The following is a 14,730-nucleotide window of genomic DNA, read 5'->3' as shown; positions in this document are numbered from 1 at the left end:
CGGGCTATTAATGCTAAATACGATCTTCTACACCCCTGCCTCTTCAAGGTTATGTATAAAGACAAAACCACCACATATGAAGATCCTGCGGCTCTGCAAGCCTTTCTTCGCCAGCTGAATCCGGATGTTATGGATACCTCCAAACCTGGCTGAAAAGACTTGTTGTCCATTGTCTGATACTTCTTCCTGATCTCGTCTGATTATGGTTCTACTTTTACTTCCTTAGTGTTGTTTATTCTGTTTTAATTGGTGTTTCTTATTCTAATATCTGTTTTGTTAATTTATTCTACTGCTTTATATACTATTATACTTAGTCGAGTCATGTTCTCACTGTGATTTCCTATATTATTCCCCAATATGTATCTCCTTCCTTTAGATATTTCCCTCGTAGACCCTTCTTCATGCTTCCTATTGTTCTTTGTCTTGCCCATTGGATTTCTACATATCACTGGTTGGTTACTCGATTTGGTTGTTGACGTCGTCATCTTCTGCAACCACCATCCCCATCCCTGTCTGGGTTTTTCCGTTTTCGTAAGTATGTCTTTCAGTCGTTCGTTTTGAACTTGTACTGTCTCTATGTTCATTTCTGTCCCTTTCCTCTTTCCCTTTTTCTTTTCTTGCATTCTCTTCTACCCTTTCCCTGGGCTCTTCTTCACTTTTCTTTCCCTTTTTCTGATGTCCCTTCTTCTCTCTATCACATCTGCATTTCCTCATACATCTACTCCTTCTCCTTTTGTTCTCTCTTTCTTTTCCTCTTCTTTTTCTCTTTTATCTTTTTCATCTTTCTTATTTCTTATTTTTCTCCAGAGACTCACCTTGCTGAACCAGAAGCTTTGAAACTTAAACATTGCTGGGTGGGTCATGTTTTTTGTTCTCCTACAGGTTCTCGAAAAAATGGTGTTGTTCTTTTATTACACAAAAAATTAAATGTCTCCAGCATTACCTTTGAATGTGATGTTGATGGCCGTTGGCTCATTGTTAACTTACTTATTGATAACATTCCCCTCACCCTCTTTAATTTATATGCTCCTAATGGAATCGATAAATCCTTCTGGCCTACTATCTCTTCTAAATTATCCTCCCTCCCTGGCGATTATGTACTACTTGGAGGAGATTGCAACCAGGTTGTTGATCCATTCCTTGATCGCCATTCAAAAGCTTCTTTTGTTCCCTCCAGAATGCACACACAGTTTGTGAACTCCCTTCAAAATAATGCCTTAGTGGATATTTGGAGATTATGCAATCCAGATGTTGGAGAGTACAGCTTCTTTTCCCCCCCTCATCAGTCCCAATCCCGTATAGACCACATTTTTCTTAGTAAATCCCTTTCCCAACATGCCATCCGCTCTAAAATTGGCTCTATCTTACTTTCTGACCACGCCCCAGTTTTTGTAGACCTTGATCTACTCCCGTTTTCCTCTCACTCTGGAAGGTGGCGTTTCAATAATACTTTACTTTTAGACCCCTCCTTTTGTACCGAATTCACCTCCTTTGCCAAAGAATTTTTTCTTCTAAACCAATCCCCTGACTCTTCTTTTGTTTCAGTTTGGGATTCATTTAAAGCAGCCTCTAGAGGTTTTATTATTAATTTTGTATCTCGGCGAAAGAAACTTCGAGAGGCCAAGTCGGAGAAAATTTTGACTGACATCAAAGCTCTAGAGCTTGCTTATTATTCTTCTAAATCCGACACCTACCTTGAGGCTTTTATTGACGCCAAAATTTAGTTTAACAAATTTACAACAGATGCTGCTTCTAACATCTTACTAAAATGTAATTCTAGATATTATGGAGGTAAGAACAAGATGGGGAAACTTTTAGCCAATTATTTAAAGATTCGTAAGGAACGTACAAAGATTCAATCTATCAAGACTTCCTGCGGTGAATCCACATTTAAAGATAAGGATATTCTTTCTGAATTTGTCAAATTTTATGATTCTCTTTATACCCCTGAACAGATCCCATCATCTGATGACCTTCTTTCTTACTTGCAATCTCTTCCATCCCCCTCGGTTTCACATGTTGACTTCCACTCTTTAGAGCAAGATATTTCACTTTCTGAAATCTCCCATGCTGTATCCAAACTTCGTCACGGTAAATCTCCGGGCCCTGATGGATTTACCATTGAATTTACAGTCATTTTGCCTCTCTTCTTCTTCCTAAACTATTACTCTTATTTCAATCTTTCTCTGCTACCGGTTCCTCTAGCGGTTCTTTTCAACAAGCCTTAATCTGCTTAATTCCAAAAGAAGATAAAGACCACTCTTTGTGCAAAAATTACAGGCCAATATCTTTAGTTAACACTGATTGCAAATTTTTGGCAAAGATACTAGCTCTTCGTATGGATCCCCTTTTGCCTGATTTAATTGGTCCAGAACAATCTGGCTTTGTCAAGGGACGTCTCGCCTCTGATAATTCTCGGGTATTTCCTAATATTCTTAGCAAATCTTCTTCCTTGTCTCTGCCCTTTGCGGCTATTTCCCTAGACGCGGAGAAGGCTTTTGATCGGATAGGGTGGGATTTCATGTTTCAAGCTTTACGTTGTATTGGCATTCCTCCTAAATTCATTTCCATTATTTCTTTGCTTTACTCTAATCATCAGGCTTCTATTTTTGTTAATGGAATGTCCTCGGACTATTTTTCTTTGCACAGAGGGGTTCGTCAAGGTTGCCCCTTGTCTCCTTTGCTTTTTGTTTTAGCCTTAGAACCTTTCCTTACTAAAATATGAATAGATCATACTATTTCTGGCTTCCATTTTGGCTCCCAACAGGTCAAACCTTCGGTTTACGCTGATGATATTCTTTTTTATTGCTCCGATCCTGTCATCTCCATTCCTTCTTTTCTTCATCAGGTCTCTTCTTTCTCTGCGGTTTCCGGATATCGCTTGAACGCTGACAAGTGTGAAATTTTGCCTCTGAATCTTCTATGTCAAAAACATCTTTTTTCTTCTACAGGTTTTTCATGGCAACCATCTAAAACCAAATACCTGGGGGTTTGGTTTGCTCCTCTTTTATCCGGTACTCTTAAATTAAACTTTGACTATATTTACAAGAAAATGGACACAGCTATTTCTCGCTGGCATCCTCTCTTTTTATCCTGGTGGGGTCGTCTCAATTCTATTAAAATGATGCTATCCCCCTTACTTCTCTATACCATTTCCATGCTTCCTTTACACATTCCTCTCTCTTTCTTCAAAAAGATTGACTCTTTGTTACTTAAATTCCTCTGGAACGGTAGACGCCCCCGAATAGCTCTTGCTTCTTTACGTAAAGACAAAAATCATTCTGGAGTACGTTTTCCAGATTTCAAACAGTATCACCGTGCTTTTTCTTTTAAGCAATCGACCCGTTGGTTTTCGTCTTCTCAGCCTCATTATCCCCCTGTATGGCTAAGCATGGAATATTTTTTCATCTCTCCTCTCACCTTTCGCAAATTCTAATCCTTTACTTCTTCTCTAACTCGTTTTCGTTCACCTATTCTTTCGCATTCTCGTACTCTTCTATCTCCTTACTGAACTCCTTCTTATCCATCACTCCTCTCCATACACGAGCAGCCAATTTGGAATAACAACCTTCTAAAAATCCGTAACCGTACCATCTTTTGGAAAACCTGGCATTCTCGTGGAATTCGTTGGATTTCTCAACTTCTTAATCAAGGTATACCTCTCCTTTTCAAGGATCTTCAATCTCTTTTCTCTCTACCTGCTTCTGCTCATTCGCAATACAATTCCCTTTCTCCTGCTTTGATCTCTTATCTTCACTCTCTTCTACCCACCAATGAGATTCCCATAGACCGTAGGTCCATATCCCTTTTGTTGGAGTCCTCTCCTTCTGCATCTGCTCTATATAATTCTTTCCATCTCATTACTAATAGATTGAAGTCTCGTGTTGAACTTGCGTGGGAGTTGGATTTTTCTCAGGATTGGCCTGTACTTCTTTGGGATAAACTTTGGACTAAACTTCATAGGACCTCTAGAGCTGCTAACACCATCCAAACTTTGTTTTTCATTTATCACAGAACTTTATTTACACCACTTGCCATGTCCCGCTTTTCACCAGACACTCCCTCTACATGTTGGTCCTGTCCCTGCCCTTCTGCTGATCTTAAACATATGTTGTTTGAATGTCGCCCTACTTCTCAGTTTTGGCAATCAGTCTGGCGGCAAATACAAAAGATTTTCCATTTCCAGGTCCCTTTCTCACCACCTCTAGTATTTCTTGGCTCCATCTCATCAGAGCTCCCCCTTTCCCCCAAACATTATCCTTTACTAGACCTTTTCATTGCTGTTGCCTTCCATATTATTACCTCAAACTGGAAACAGGCCACTAATATTTCATATCAGTCTTGGTGGAATGCAATCTGTTTTATTCATTGTTTAGACACCAATTATGTTTCCCCCATCTCCCTAGCTATCAAGCGTGATCTGATTTGGCTCCCTTTAACAACATACCTCTCTTCTCCTGCTCCAGCCCATCCCTCTCCTGATCCTGATACAGTTGAAGTTCGCAAACCTCCGTGATTTTATTATTCATATTTGTACCTTTTTCTTTACCTATTATGATTATTATATCTCATTATCTTGTATATTATCTACTGCAATGATTACTCTTATGTTGTGCTCATATTTCTTCATGCTTGTAATGCTTACTTGTTATGCTATGTATATTTTTCATTATATTGTTTATTTCATTCACTCATTGTAACTCTTCCCCCCTCCGCCCCCCTCCCTCCCCATATTTTCTCCTTTTCCTTAATAAATCAAACTTAAAAAAAAAGATGATGGCAGGAGGATTAGTATTACATTTTAGAGTGTTGCCAGGGCATTTACAGTTTGTGAAGCTTAGCTCATGGATGTGCGAGCTTAACCTGCTTCTGAAATAGAAAGAGACATTCACCATTGCAATGTTGTCTTACACCTCCTTAAAAGTCTGCCGCTCTGCGTGAATACCTTCTGTCTATGGTTGATTTATGCATTTTATGTATTGTGCAAACTTTACCCTAAGGTGTCAGAGCGCTTTCCAATAGATCCTGTTACATTACATAAGGACTTTTGAGGAGGTTTGAGACAGGATCAGTGCAAAAGTGAACATGCACAGCATTTTACCGTAAAGCTTATCCGACCCCACTCAAAGACTGGGTATTGTATTCTAGAGGGCGAATGCCAGGCCAGAATTTTAAAAAATGCGACAGTCCCAATAAATTGGGACAGCTGGCCTCTCCATGAATCTGTTGGCTTTAAGCTCACTCGACTCTACAGGCCGACCCGGTGTATAGTAAGCATTTACCCAGCTTTTTATAAAAGTGATGTATGCTGAATCGTTTTGTTTCCGGTCCAGGGAAGACATGGCTTGGCAGTTCAGGCTGGACTGTTCCCATGAGGCACAGGGTCAGACTGATTTGCATATAGCCATGTCTGAACTCGGGTGGCAGAGTGGGTTAAAGAACGGTGATGGATTAAACCCAGATCTTTTGACTGGGTGTGAGTTTTTGATTGATTCAGATGCTCCGTCCATCACCACCCCCTTTTGTACCGCTTTTGGCCGCCATAAGTGTGGCAGGGTATGCTCAGACGTGAGTCCCTTGCTCACTTTGCCACTGGATTCAAGCAAGCCGGGCTGAAGACGGCTGGAATGCCAGAAACCGGTCCTCAGAAGCTTGTTTCCGGTCCAGGGGTGAACTGGGGTGGCAGAGTGGGCTAAAGAACGGTGATGGATTAAACCCAGATCTTTTGACTGGGTGTGAGTGTTTGATTGATTCAGATGTTCCGTCCATCACCACCCCCTTTTGTACCGAATTATTTTGTTCAGCAGTATTATATCAAGCGCAGGATGTGGCATGTGAGAGCCATCACTGGAGTTCTTGAACTCTGTACTCATTCACAATGCAGCAAGAGTAATAAGAGGAGAACAGAACAGAAATCAACTCATGTTCATCCCTCTGGGACTAGATGAACCAAAACCTGTTTTTTGAACTGTGTGCTTTTATTTAATGCACAAACAGAGACGGCGCTGAGAGTGAAAGATACACAGACTGAACTTCAAACAAGACTATTTCTGGAGCATAGACGAACTGTAACATGGTGTTCACCGTTAACGTTACACTAAACAAGACAATATTAGCATGGTTTGCCGTTTTCATTGGTCATTAACACGGTTCCTCATGTCTTTTGTCTCTTTGTGTCTATTCATTCATGGAAGTAGTAAAAAGAGTTCCAAGGTTAGGTTTTCACAAGGGACCTACTGATTTCTCATAAAGCTCATGGCCATTTTAAGAGAGAAATTGTCTATTGCTTTAACTCAGGGTCTTGAACTAGGACATACCAAGGGCTATAACTAATTTTTCTAATAAAGAATGTTAAATAACTTAAGAATGTTATGAATTCTGGGTACATGCATCAATGTGTGAAATGTAAGTACAAACACATACATTTCAAGCATTAATAAAGAACAAACATTGAGATTTCTAGATTAGAGTATTGTTGCCACTGCTATAATTTGCACTATATATATTTTACTAGCAGCCCGTCCCGACATTGTCCGGGTATGAATTGCTGCAGGCCAGTAGTATATTGTTTTGTAGGATTTTCTTTTGATAGCATTTCTTGTCTGTGACAGGCCTGTGAAATGCTCCGATTCACAGTGCACTGCTGATGCACTTAAGAGTGCGCGTTCAGTAGTGTGTGAACTCGAGTTTCCCTACTTTATTTTTCCTTGCAATATTATATAGCGCGAACTCGACAACATGGCAGGAGCACAATTTACATTACAGAAGAACACATTAATTTGTGGTAGGCACGGGGAGACAAAGCGGTTTGCCTGGAATCACAGGATGTTGAGCTGATGCCGAGATTCGAACGTAGCTCCCCAGCTCTGAAGTTCGCAATTCTAGAACTTGTGGCGGGAGGTGTGTCTAAAAGTGTATGTTGGTGCTGGCCATCAATGAGAGAGACCTGTGCATTTTTCAAATAGGTGGTGAAAAAATATGAGTATGTTGCTGGTGATGTGGGCCGCCGTGCCACCAATGTACTTACCGGGGGAGGGTAAACACCCATTATTCCGCAACTTTCTTTCCGCATACCATCACTCCCCATACTTTCATTACGAAAGTACCATAACTCCGCAATGGAATTACATTGCATGGCATTACATTTAATATGCTTTTACCACGCATACATTTACAACTAAATTCGTTGTAAATGCATGAATGATAAAAGCATGTTTTTTTAAATGTTTGGATAAGGTACGTATGGGTATAGGAGTATATGTTTTGGGGTACTGAGGTATATGTTTTGGGTTGTTTGGGTATTTTAAGCGTTCAGATATAGTTTTGGGTTATGGGGTACAGGGGTAGTTTTAGGGTTTAGGGACAGGTATGGGTTTTGGGGTACAGGGGTATTTTTAGGGTTCAGGGCTAGGTTTGGGTTTTGGGGTATAGGGGTATTTTTAGGGTTCAGGGGTTGGTTTGGGTTTTGGGGTACAGGGGTATTTTAAGGGTTCAGGGGTAGGTTTGGGTTTTGGGGTACAGGGGTATTTTTAGGGTTCAGGGCTAGGTTTGGGTTTGGGGTACAGGGCTATTTTAGGGTACAGGGGTAAGTTTGGGTTTTGGGGTACAGGGTTATTTTTATGATTCAGGGCTAGGTTTGGGTTTTGGGGTACAGGGGTATTTTAAGGGTTCAGGGCTAGGTTTGGGTTTTCGGGTACAGGGGTATTTTAGGGTTCAGGGGTAGGTTTGGGTTTTGGGGTACAGGGGAATTTTTAGGGTTCAGGGCTAGGTTTGGGTTTTGGGGTACAGGGGTATTTTTAGGGTTCAGGGGTGGGTTTGGGTTTTGAGGTACAGGGGTATTTATAGGGTTCAGGGTTAGGTTTGGGTTTTGGGGTGCATGGGTATTTTTAGGGTTTAGGGATAGGTTAGGGTTTTGGGGTACAGGGTATATTTATAGGGTTAAGATGGGTTAGTGTTTAAGGGTGTTGGGGTATTTTAAGGAGTAAGGGTGGGTTATGATTATGGGGTGTAGGGGTATTTAAAGGGAGCAGGGTGGACTGAACCTGGAAAGAAAAAACAATGAAATATTGGGCACAAAGCTCGCTTTTTTTTCCGTAATCGGGCACTCCGAACATGCCCCCAGCACACGCCCACAGCACACAATGTGAGACATGGCATGAAGGGCGGAACGTACCACACGCCCCCAGCGTTTGTCGCGCCCCCAGCACATACCCACAGCACAATGCAGACACGCCCACAAGGGACTACTTTGCTGGCACGGTTCTTTTACCTTTTAAATGTATATGGTGGGTGTCTGCATAGCCTATTTCCTTCTGCTGCAACTGCCTTTTCCAACGCTGTATTGGGTGTTGGGATTGGTGCTGTTGTTCCTGAGATTACCCGCCTCAAAGGTTTGGGCTCTCTCTTTATTATATTGGTATAGATTTCTGCCGTCTGACGACTGGGCGCCTTAGTTCCCTGTCTGCTTAGTTACTCTCTTCTCTGCTATGGAAGTGGGTAAGACTGAAGTAGCATAGGCAACTGAATAGTTCTGTGGCATGGGCTAGGAGGCAGACAGCAGCACTGGTACTAATTGTCTGTGATGTGGAAAGTGAAATCATCTGGGTTTCAGTGTGGGAGCGCACAAACACACAAATCAACAATCACGCATCAAAGCAATAACTGATGTCCAACTAAGTGCTTTAAATTAGAAAAGAGAAGTCATTCATCACACACACTTAAAAGGAATACTGCACAGGAAATATTATCAGTTGCAACTTAACACACTAGCGCTAGCTAGGGCTATCGTGCCTTTGGATACCTCCCACCCCTTCCTTCACATGTGTGTCCCTCTTCTGGGTAGGCAGGTTCCCCCAGGCTTGGAGCGTCTATGCTTCATGCAGATTTTCCCCATCAAGCATAAACAGCATTCAGTTAAGTGGAGTCCCCTTTAGAGTCTCACTGATTGCAGGTCTCTGTGTTCATATTGTGGCCTAAGTGGAGCCGGCAACATAAGCATTCACTCACTTCACTTCTTGAAGAAGATGCACCATTCATAGGACCAACCTTTACCAGTCCAGAAAGGCTTTGGTAAGAACCAACAATGTAGGCTGCCCCTCAAAGTCCTCTGGTACAAAGGTACTTGGAGTTGCAAAAGGCCCATTGGATGGGCCAGGTCCGTCTCAGCTTCATACCTGGTTCTGGGTCATATGGCTATACACTGCTGGTGGACCACAACACCTGAAAGGGGTGGTTACTAGCAGCATAAACGGCAGTCCCAGGCACACTTTTTGGTCACAGCAGTGCAATCAGTCACAATCACAATTCTTGGCACAGCAGCAAGCTTAACCACAAACACACTTTTTGCAACAGCAACAAGGTCAGCCAGAGTTAAATGTCTTGACACCATGTTGAAGTCAGCCATAATTGTACTTTTTGGCACAGTGCCATAGTCAGCCACAGATCTGTGATTTTGGCCTGGAATCGTAATACCAGAGTGTTAGACCTGTCATCCATAGGTCTAACATTCAACGCTATCTTAAAATGCAATTTTTTGAAAGTGCAAAAAGAACAATTCATGGACAGAAGCCTGAACAATGGCATACATTCACCCCATTAGAGAGATATGGGCCTAAATCCATAGTTTTTCTGCTCCCCGTGCCCTTCCAGTTTAGACCCAGCCATATGCAAATCAGTCTTAACGTTGTTCCCCGTGGAAACAGTCCAGCCCGAACTGCCAAGCCAGGTCCTCCCTGGGCAGGAAACAAGCATCATGGGACCGGTTTTAGGCTTTCAGCCCTCATCAGCCAGGATAGCTTGACGCTTGGCATGGAGAGCACGGGGCGCACATCTGGACAGACCCGTCCCACTCGGGTGACAAATGCAAAATAAACAATTGATGGACAGAATGCTGAACAATGTCATATATTCACACCAGTGCAGAGATCTGGCCCTATATCCACCATTTTTTTGCTCCCAATGCCATTCCAGTTTAGACCCAGCCATATGCAAAACAATCTTGACCCTGTTCTGCATGGGAACAGTCCAGCACGAACTGGGATGGACAACAGACACAGTTCATGCATTTCCTCTAGACAGCATCAAACACATGAAGGTTAGGTGTTTTGCATACTCATCTGCATTGTGATGGCACTTCCTGAGCAGGAGGGGAGGGGGAGCTGACACTTACACCTGAATGGGCACTGTCCTGTTTCCCACACAAAGTGCTGATTAGCCCCTACTGCTAGTCTGGAGCCAGGGCTGGGAAGAAAGGACATGTGTGCACCTCAAACGCCCTTCTTTGAAGTCCCCCGCACTTCACAGGCCCATTTGGGTATAAGTACTGGGTCTCTAACCTCGCCAAATCAGACACTTCTGGACCAACAACTGAAGTCTGTCAGCATAACTGATGTCCTACATCAAGGACTGACACTCTTCTGAACTACTGACCTGGAATGCCTCTATTCTCTTGTGCTGCCCTGCTGCCTGCTTCTCTCTGACTCTGCTGGGGAGAGATGGACTTTTCCTTGCACTGAAAGTAATCGCCAAGGGCTTGTTGGCTTGCCTCCTGTTTCTTGATAGTCAAGAATATCAAAGTCTCTACCCTTGCTCCTGTGCCTGGCTCACTGAAAGTGGACCAAGATACTTGCATCATGGAAATTAACGCATCTCCAGTCTGTGTGTAGCAGAACCAGCCCATTGGTGTGGATGCAGTAGTAGAATCAGTGCTTGGCTCTCGGAACCAAAATATCACCTTGAGAGCCCCAATGCCTTAGAACTGTGCATCTCCACCGCAGCAGTGTGGAAAGATCAATGCATCCTTTGACCATGTGGATAAACCTAGCACAATGCATCTCAGAACCAACGCCCCCAGCTTGGTGCTTCATCTACGGAACCGACACATTGCCACTCCTGCGCGATCGACATCAATGCATTGCTCAACGCACCACTCGACTGCGCCCCGCATCTCACTGTTGTGACCAGGATAAGATAATTTGTTCATCAGGGCCTGCGTGGGTGGTAGCTGGCTTTTCTCTGGTCTAGCGTGACCAGATAATCCCCATAGGTGCTTATTGCTTCTAAGCGCTATAACTCTTTTTAATCTTTAATCTTTAAAGATTCACAACTCAACTTCCATACATTGAATCTTTCGGATTTTGGTCTTGATGTATTTATAAAATTATTGTTTATCTTCCTAAACCTGTGTGTAATCTCTTTGCACTGTTTTATGTGTGCTAGTGTGTGTGTGTGTGTGTGTGTGTGTGGGTGCGTGTGTGTGTGTGTGTGTGTTGCACAAAAACTTTGCAAATGTCCTCTTTAGATAATCCTGACTCCTCCGTGCCAAGCTACCAGAGGGTGAACACAGTTTATCTTTTAGTTTGTATCTGACTTATCCTAACTAGAGTGGTGTTCCCTACTTGGACAAAGTGCATACATCTGCCAACTAGAGATACCAGTTCTAACTTTGGTGATCTTGGTGAGGATAGGACTTGTGTTTTTGCAATATCAAATAGTTACTCAAGGTTTACTACAACTCTTTCCTCAAACCAATTCAAGCCTTTTTCACGTATCCCTGATTGGCCTTATATTCTGTAAAACCATGTCTTCCTCTGGAGAGACCACACCAGCATCTGCGAGTGGAGTATTGGATGTTAAGCTGGTGAAGTTAGAATCCTATCCTGTGGCCAAGCTTAAAGATTTTTGCAAAGAATTTTATGTGTTCATGAGAAGCTTTCCCCGAAAGACGGAGCTGCGGAAAGCAGTTGCTTAGGTCCCAGAAGAGGAGGAGCAGGAAATTCCAGAGGAGGAGGATGAGACTATTCTTGAGTCTGAGGTGGATCTGGAATTGCCTCTGGTGGTGGGCCAACAGCTTGCTGGAAGCAGTTGTGATCCCAAAAGCAGGGATCAGACATTCTACACTGCAATGAAGAGAATACGAGTCAACAGGATTGGTCTGACAGCAGAGAAATTCATATAGAGGTTCGGGGTCAGTCACAAGATTTCATCACAGAGCTGGGTGGACGGCTGAGATTCTCTAGCAAGGCACAGAAGGGCTGGGTGAGGGGCAGGAAAGTGGATGATTATTCAGGGCTATACACCTTAATTTTGAGGGAGCACATGCTTGATCTCTGCTATACAGAGCTGCACCAATACCTAATTCCTTCCGCAAGGCCGCTAAAACCCATTTATTTTCTGAGCTTTGTTAAATCCTTCACTCCCCAATTTCTTAATAATAATTTCTGTTCCCTGTTGTGTTGTGTTCGCCACCTTGTCGGTGCGCCGGGACGCTCCTTCGCTGGAGCAGCCGTGCGCAATACAAATAGCACTAACATAACATAACATAACATAATTGAGGCAGTAGGAGGCGGTGATAAAAAAATTAAAGTTATCTAAAGTCCCCCAAAAAAAGTCACAGGAGAAAAGGTCTGGTTCTCATTCCCAATCCGGTCACCAGAAGAAAAACTACCATAAGAAGAGTCAACAGCCCAAGCCCATGAAGTGCTATGAGTTCAATGAGAATGGACACTACAAGGGGGATCCCAGGTGTCCAAAGAGCACGACATCCCACTGGAGGAAAGATTCCAGGGATGGTTTGTGGAGTGCTGGGGGAGGAGTTTGTCCCGATTAATGGGGAGGGGGTTTGAGTGGCTTACCCTAGTGTCCCTGGGTGACAACAAGTTGGTTCCTAATAATCATGTGCCCTCTAAAACTATTATTATTATTATTATTATTTGGAATCTTGTATAGCGCGCGGTTACCCTCAGGCATCCCAGCGCTTGTTCATGATTCAAGGGTGTAGAACTAGGAAGGCAGCATTAAGCGGGGGACAGGTGGGTCTTGAGTAGCTTCCGGAACCGAACAAGTCTCTGCACGTAGGTTCAAAGGCAGCGCATTCCATAAATTGGCTGTGTTCACTGAGAATCTTCTACCGCCCGTCGGGCTCTTTTCACTCTGACCGCTTGTAGCAAAAATTTGTGATCCGAAAACTACAAAGTATAGACAAGGAGTCACCATTAATTGGCCTGGTACTGAGGCTCTGAGGGATACATGTGCCAGCATGACTATAGTAAGGAGTCAGCTTGTGACCCCAGAGCAGGTGACTCCCAATGCATTCCACCAGGTTGTGGTAACTGACAACAGAGAGGGTCACTACCCATTGGCACATGTTCCATTTGAGGGGAGGGGGTCTGGTCTTCTGAAGGTTGCTGTGAGCCGTGTCATGTCAGTGGTCTGTTTGCTTGGTAATGACTTTGAGCAAAATACCTGAAAGGAAGTGGAGCTCAAAGCTCATGTGGAAATGTTGGGGTTACCTGATTGTATCTGTGCATGGCTGCCTAGGGTGGAAGTAAAAAAGGCTGGAGCCTGGCATATTGGCCTAGCAGGCTGCTAAGAAAGGGAAAGGTAGAGGGCATTGGAAACCAGCTAATGAATGTATTTGCAGTGAGGTTGATGGGGCACCTACAGTGACTGCCCCGGGGCCCACTATGGAGAGCATTGCTCCCCCTATTGACTTAACAGAGCTTGCAGGATGGCATGAGAATGGATGACCCAGCAAGGAGAATATCTGTAGGGTACAAAGAGAGTGCTGAAGCCTTGAGGGGATGAGGCACCAGGCTGAAGCCCAAGAAGCAGGTAATGCCTCTATTAGTCATCACATATGCTGCAAGGACAATCTCCTTTACAGTGAGCCTAAGGCTCCTGTGTATGGGACAACAAGGGACCTAGTGGTCCCCCAATGCTGCAGGGATTTGCTACTGGAGCAGGCTCACAAAATTCCCCTGACAGGTCCCCCAGCCCAAGAAAAGATCTTTCCAAGCCTTGTCCCCCACGTTTATTGGCCTAGGATAAAGACTTCCTAAAATGCATTTGTAGGACTTGTGAAAGCTCCCAGGCCAGTGGGAAAACAGGGCAGTAGCTTCAAGCCCTCTTTAATTCCCTGCCTGTCCGTGGCACAACCATGGATCCCAGACTGCTTTAGGCAATATGTTTATCTTGGTTCTGGTAGATTATGCCATTAGGTAGGAAGGGGTGGGAGCACACTGCTTCACCTCCCAGCTCAGTTCGCACCTTAGCATTATGGTAATTGCAGTTCATGGTATGTTAGAATTGGGGGTCTCTAGTTGGGACAGGTAGGTACTTGTGACAAATAGGTACCCTCTCCTCTAGTCAGAGTAAGGGTGATTACACTCCTAAAATAACCCCTGCTCACCCCCTTGGTATCTTGGCACGAGCAGCAAGGCTTTATCTCAGAGGCTTTGTGAGTTTAGCATTTGTGACCACATACAGTAGCCCAGTGACAACACTAAGAATGGACACCACACAAGGTTTTATATCAAAAATAGGTATATTGTATATAGAGTTAACACAAGACCATTAAACAACAAAAATAATCCACAGTACTATTAGCTTTCAAGAGTTCTTGTTAAAAAGGCTTAATTCAAGGTTCTGTGTGAGTCAGTAGCAAATCCAGCGGACCGTGTCTGTACGGGTCCACTCAAATGTCAACAGACTCAGTCGCAATACCTTTTATTCGGTGCAGCCGGCACGGATGTGCAAACCAATTCCGGTGATCGTCGCGGTGCAAAAAGGAAGCATTGCAGGACGTGTTGTCCCTCGATGCAGTGCAGGCTGCGGCCTGTTGACAGATTCGGTGGATCCAAGGCTGCGTTGCAGGGCGAGACAGTGCTTTGATGCAGTGCTTGCAGCTTGCGGTGCGGCAAACGAGCCGGAGTTTGGGAGCTGGGGTCAATC

The sequence above is a fragment of the Lissotriton vulgaris genome, chromosome 4_1, assembly GCF_964263255.1.
Source record: "Lissotriton vulgaris chromosome 4_1, aLisVul1.2, whole genome shotgun sequence".
NCBI lineage: Eukaryota > Metazoa > Chordata > Amphibia > Caudata > Salamandridae > Lissotriton > Lissotriton vulgaris.
The sequence above is the reverse complement of the archived record's forward strand: the minus strand, read 5'-3'. Positions refer to the sequence as shown.